The following is a 6,838-nucleotide window of genomic DNA, read 5'->3' as shown; positions in this document are numbered from 1 at the left end:
AGAGAGGAAACTAGAGCCAACCTGGAATATATTTTGTTTTAGGTGGAAGAAAGACACGGAAGCTCAGCGTCCTGGAGTGGGACAGGCTAACATCCAGGTAGAATAGACCTTTCAGGGAGCTGATCTGTTGCAATGAGCTTTAGAAGTGAGATAACTGGATTTGTGTTAGAGGAGTTCTTTACATTTCAACCCAGAATTAAATAATCTATTCAAGGAAACCACTGAGATTTTAATGCATTTAGGATATTTTTAATCATTATTTTAATTACTAACATATTAGTAATGCTATAGTATGTGACTTCTGTTTGTAATAGTCTATTTTGAAGAAACCACAGTGGAATAAATAAAGGATTTGGAGTCAGACATTGCTGGCTGTGAAGTAATTACTTAAGTAATTACCTAATATATCTCTTCTTTTTATTTCTTTTTTAAAAAAGAATTAGTTATTATTATTATTTTAAATTTTCTATAGGGCACATGCACTCACCAGAGAGAGACAGAGAAAGAGAGAGACAGGAAGAGTGAGAAAGTAAGCTGCCAGGTCTGGGACTTGAACTGCAATAGGCTATTTGGGAGTTCTGTTGCCTTAACCACCATACCACCTGTTGGCCCCTTGCCTAACCTCTTTTAACTTCAGTTTCCTCAGGGGAAAATGGGGTAATCATAGCGTTCACCTACGAAGCTTTGTTTTGAGTATTAAGTGAGATGGTGTGTGCTCGGTACCAGGCTAGGCGTGTTTCACGTGGTATCTTCTCAGATCATAATTACAGAGTCCATAGCATTGAGAATACAAATGTCCTTTCAGTTTCCACATGCGGTTATGTCCGGTATGTAAAGTAGGTTATTCGACTCTCTTTTCCTTCAATGAAGTGATGGCATTCCTTTTAGTCCAATGCCTCATCGCAGTGGGGGGGTGTCAGAAGTAATCGTGCTAAGTAAAACAGGAGCGGGAGTGCACGGTACGGTGGTAGCTGCTGCAATTTGTTAAAGGATCCATGAAATGAAGTCAGCCACCATCTAGTAATTCCTTTGTTTTTAATGAGAGAGTGGAGTCTATAATGGAGTGTTTTCCTTTCTCAGAATCTGCCTGAAAATTTGCTCTGGTAACACATCTCGTGGCAACATTGCAATTCTAGTTTTATAAGTTCCTTTCTCCTAAAATAGAAACTAGCCAAGCAGAGTAAAAGGTGCACTTTCCATGAAGGGAGAGGAAAAAGTGTCTACGATTTATCTTCTGAGCTTGAAAACAAAAATCCCTCTTCTGATGAAAATATCTTGATGGTATGATGAGCAGAATAGTACTCAAATTCGTATCTGAATGGAACGTCTGCATTTGCTTATCTCGTCACTGTTGTCTAAGGACTGTATTCCTTTCGACTGAAATAATAAATGGATCGATGTGAGATGCTCGCATCTTTAATATGCCAGCACCTTCTGTCTTCAAGGCATATTGTGCCAGATGGAATGTTCCGTAAACACTCTACCAGACAAATCACGTTAGATACCCCGGCTAGCACAGCGACACACAGCACCTTGCTATAACTCAATTTCGTCTTTGCCTACATCTCTAACATTGCATTTTAGATTAGCGACGGGATGGGGTAAACAATCATGTCTAAATGGAATGATGAATTTACCCACCATGTTTGTAAAGTGTTCAGCATCTATTAATTATCTTCATAGCAATATTTATGCTAATAGGCAGTCTTTTGAATGCCAAAGCAAGATCGTTGTACCCATGAAACTATTTTTAAAAGACAATATCCCTTTTTATGGGGATTCTACGGACTATGAAAGGAAATAATTGCAATAAATTTAAATCATTGTTTTGATATTTACAGTTGAGCAGATGAGTTAACGCAGACATTTTTAAAAGGAATTTAAGAAATAAGTAGCATGAAGATGGAAGGAAAGATAAATAATTCGTATCGTAAACTAGTTTGGCTCTTTGATGCTGAAAGAAGGAATATATTTTCAATGTATAAATGAGGAGAGTGGCAGAGTACTCAGGAGAAAATGGCAACCAAATAAACAGACAGATAGCTAGAGAGATTGTAAGTGATGGGTGGGTTGGTGGGCACAGAGATGAATGGGTCCCTGGATAGCTGACATGCAGATGACCTAATCAGCATTTCTTTTTCCAGTTTGAATAAGATACTATATTTCTTGCAGTCTGAACACTTAAACAAGTATAGTGGAGCAGCAGGTGGCATGGCAGTTAAGGCACTGGATTCCCACTTAGTTGAAGGAGATTCAAGTCCCAGACCCAGTGGACTGAAAATCACACCAGGCAGGTATGCATGTGTGTCCAAAATTCCAAGAGGAGAATGGAAGAGATGGGATTGTAGCATGGCCATCCTCCCAGGGATTGATTTCTCACTTTTCATCTCTCTCTCTTTCTCTGTCTTTCTTTGGCAAGCACATGTGCCCTTTGGCAAAAACCAAAAAAAGGATAAAAAGAGGATATCTAGGATATTTAGTTTGTAAGCTTTCCTGTGGGTATTTTAGAGAGCTAACATTAAAAGGTGTCTGCATTTAAAGAAGGAATAAAATTCTTAAACATGTGGCTTTTTGGGAACCAGTAGTTAGCGTAATGGCTGTGTCACTGGACTCCCACGTAGTCAACCGCGGTTCGCGTCCCAGACCTGGTGGCTTATAACTCACGCCGGGTGCATGTGCGTGCGTGCCCAAGATCCCGAGAGGAGAATGGAGGAGAAGGGATTGCAGCGTGGCCATCCCCCCTGGGGGGTAATTTCTCGCTTTCTGTCTCTATGTCTCTCTCTGTCTGTCTGGCGAGCACACGCGCCTTATAGTGAAAATCTCTCCAAAAAAAAAAAAATAAATAAATAATTAAAAATTTTTAAAAAGTAAGTATTGTTAAAAAAAAATGTGGCTTTTTGCAAAGATGGAGTTTTCTAAGTCCTGAAACATCATGGGAGCCTACCTATCCTCTGTTGCCCCTCTTACCGACTTCCAGGGCCCTTGCCTGAAGGCCCGACAAAGAGCACCACAGATTCCCAACAGGCCCTCCTCTCTCCCTCTTCCAACGCTACTTATGAATATGTTTCCATTCCCAAGACAAGGCGATAATTATTTGTCTTCATGATGTCGCTTGCCTTTACAGTCCTGCTTATTATGCAGTTTATTTTATGCCAAGGAAAGCGTAGGAGATGCCTCATGTATTCATGGATTAAAATCATTGTCTTAATTGTAGACTCCTTAATCTCGTGAAGGAGACGATGAAATTTATAGCTGCATGACTAAGTGCAAAATTGGCTTTTTTTTTTTTTTTAATGAGTGCACTAAAATACAATTTCACTGTGCTGGTGATGGTGAGTGAATTAGAACATAAAGCAGTACTGTATACCGTGGAAAAATTATATAAATCATGACTGAATTCCTAAAATTTTCTTCCTTTTCAAAAAATGATTTGTCAGTAGGCATACAATTGAAAATATATGATTAAAGGGAACCAGCAGGTGGCGGAGTGGTTAAGGTGTTGGACACTCCCACATGGCTGGATGAGGTTCAAGTCCCAGACCTGGTGGCTTGTGTTCTCACTTTCTCTCTCTCTCTCTCTCTTTCTCGCTGTGTCTCTCTGGTCAAATCAAATTAAAATAAATGAATGAATACATACAATTAAATAAAGTAATTGTTTACAAAAAAAAAAATATAAGATCAAAGAAAATGTATCATATGAAGAAATCTGGCCAATGATTTAGCCAAGTTTTTTGTTTGTTTATTTGCTATAGAGCATGTGTGCTTATCAGAGACAGAGAGTGAAAGAGTGAAAGAGTGAAAGAGAGAAAGGGAGAAAGCAACCCCCCAGGGAGGGTGACCACATTGTAATCCCTTGTCTTCTATTCTCCTCTTAGAATTTTGGCACTCACGCACTGTCACCTAGCATGGTTTTTAAGCTGACAGGTCTGGAACTCAAACCATGCAGTTGGCCATGTGAGATCCAGCTGCCCTCAACACGATGCCATCTGTCAGGCCTTAGCAAAGTATCTTATTAACTCTTATTAAATCATAACTCTTTGCAGAATTAATCTGAGAAAGAAAAAGATTTATGAATAATTTTTTTAATTCTGGTTATTCTAGTTTAACATGATCAACATTTATTATAAAGGAGCTAATCTGATTTGATTGCTCTTTTAGAAAGGTTTTCTTTTTATTATAGCTAGTTTTTACAAATTGGTGAAATTTAATAAAAAAAAATCTTAAAAGTCAAACATAGTTGTTCATAGTGGGTTTTTTGTTTTGTTTTGTTTTGGGTCTTTTTTACTTTTTAGAATTTTTTTCAAATTATGAGACCAGTTAATACATAATTTTTTTATTTTCAGTTATATGGTCAGAATTTTTAGTTCATTTGTCTTTTTAATAGTCGATTTTAATGGTTGAAGAATATTCCATCCTACAATTATAAACCACTGCTTTATTATTAGACAGGGGAATTTTCTTATCTGTAGTTTTCTGTAATTTGGATAGAATTGCTATTTTTAAATGGTATTAAGAAGTGGACTTATTATTTCAAAGCACATCCACTTGAAAATTTTCTTTCTTTTTTGTTATGCTTATTTCTTATTAGACCATGAATAAGAAATACTTCGTTTGCATTTTAAATGTATAAATAAATGAACCAAGTTATTGTAAAGGTGTTCTTTTCATTACAGAAGCATGTCCAAAAAAGTTTCTATAAGCTGTGAACTCAACGGGAACTGATTCGTACTCCATGGACTTCCTCTTTCTTGCTTTGTGGCCTGCAGGAAACTGCTTCTTCTTTTCTTGGCTTCGATTTTTCCAAATGTGTGCAAGTATAGTATTAGTATCTATCCTTTGAGCCTTTTAAAAATATTATAGAAAAAAATGCATTAAAAGCAGTGCCTAACAATTGTAGTGTTATCAATTCCTTAAAATATATTATTATTCGGACCAGCAGATGGTGTAATGGTTACGTCACTGGACTTCTATGTTGTTGACTATGGTTCGAGTCCTGGATCTGGAGGCTTAAAACTCACGCTGGGAGCAGGTTTCAGAGGCTAGGAAGGTGGAGATGGGAGGAGTGTGAGGCTAACTTTAGATTTCACCTGCTCACCTTCCGTATGGGGGAGAAGTCAGAGAACTTAGGGTTCCAGAGAATCTGCTCAGTGGTTTGAAGTTTGCAGATCCCTGGGAAGCAGAACATGCCAGGATAGAATTTGGATAGCACTGCTATTTTTTTTTTCTTTTTTTGGAGAGGTTTCTTTTTATTTTTTCCGCTATAGGGCGTGTGCGTTCGCCAGACAGACAGAGCGAGACATAGAGACAGAAAGCGAGAAATCACCCCCCAGGAGGGATGGTCACGCTGCAATCCCTTCTTCTCCATTCTCCTCTCGGGATCCTGGGCACGCACGCACACGCACCCGGCGTGAGTTTTAAGCCACGGGGTCCGGGATGCGAACCGTGGTTGACTACATGGGAGTCCAGCGACATAGCCATTATGCTAACTGCTGGTTCCCAGCACTGCTATTGTGAAATGATGTTAAGAAGTGGAATTATTAGCTCAAAGCACATCCACTTGAAAATGTTCTTACTTTCCTGTTACACTTATTTCTTATTAGACCATGAATAAGAGATACTTTGTTTGCATTTTAAATGTATTACTGCATCACATTCCTGGTCCCAACGACCAGCATTCCCAGAACAAGCTGCTCCAGGATGAGGAGGCTCAAACTGGGAGGACCAGGGAGAGGAGGAGTGTCTGCTTGACTGCAGCGCCTTGTTTGAGGAGCAGGCAGGAGTGAATAGGCTGAGAGCAAACCTGATGATGCTGTGAATTCCTCTGAACTGGATGAAGAAGAGTTGCTAGAACTGGAAAGCAAAACCAGAACCAAAACCAAAAACACATGCCAGATGAAGAGAAACAGAAAAGAAGAGAAGAAAGCACTAGGCTACAGGAGGAGGGAAATGAGCAGTTTAAGAAAGGAGATTATATTGGGGTCAGCAGGTGGTCTGGTGGTTAAGGCACTGGACTCCCACATGGTTGACCGTGGTTTGAGTCCTGGTCATGGTGGCTTGCTTTCTCACTTTCGCTCTCTCTCTCTCTTTCTTTGTCTGATAAAAACTGGAAAATAATAATAATAAAGTTAAAAATAAAAAAAGAAAGGAGATTATATCGAGTCTGAAAGTTCTTACAGTTGAGCCCTTCAGATATGCCCATCCTACTTCCAAACAGATAGATCCGTTCTCTTTTCCAGTAGACTTACTACGAGGATGAAACAGGACAAGAACGAGATGGCCATTAGTGACTGCAGCAAAGCAATTCTATTAAACCCCCGTTATATCCGGGCAGTACTGAGGAGAGCCGAGTTGTATGAGAAAACAGACAAACCAGCCAAAACCTTGGAGGACAACAAATCTTTATTAGAAAAAAAATCCATCAATACATCAAGCCAGAGAAGCTTGCATGCGATTACCTAAGCACATTGAAGAACGTAATGAAAGAGGAGATGTTGTAAACTGAAAGACCTTGGGAACTTGGTTCTCCGACCTTTTGGGCTCTCTGTAGAAAATTTCCAGATCAAGCCAGATTCTTCTCCTGTCTCCTACTCCATCAATTTTGTTCCAGATCCAAATAAGAGCAGATAACAACGGTGAGCTGACACGGAAATTGGGTGCTGCTTGCTGTTAGCCAGGGGAAAGGCCCCACTTAGTGTTCACTTTCAAAGCAGCTTACCTACGAGAAAGAGCCTTGTGCTCCCCCTTCCCTCCTGTTTTTTTTGGTCAGGGAGAAATGTATTTCTGGCTGCAAAGAATCTAATGAGATTTCCACTTAAAGGTGATGTCTGTGCAGCCGTTG

General features: G+C 39.4%; 1 pseudogene; it reads left to right on the top strand.

Moving 5' to 3' along the window:
* The first annotated feature begins 5,102 nt into the window (after positions 1-5,102).
* Positions 5,103-6,627, top strand: LOC102501694 (tetratricopeptide repeat protein 1-like; annotated as a pseudogene).
* Positions 6,628-6,838: the final 211 nt, after the last annotated feature.

Source organism: Tupaia chinensis, unplaced genomic scaffold (genome assembly GCF_000334495.1).
Source record: "Tupaia chinensis unplaced genomic scaffold, TupChi_1.0 Scaffold000389_1, whole genome shotgun sequence".
In the NCBI taxonomy this organism is placed as follows: Eukaryota; Metazoa; Chordata; class Mammalia; order Scandentia; family Tupaiidae; genus Tupaia; species Tupaia belangeri.
Note: the sequence above shows the minus strand (reverse complement) of the source record. Positions and strands in the feature narration are given on the sequence as shown.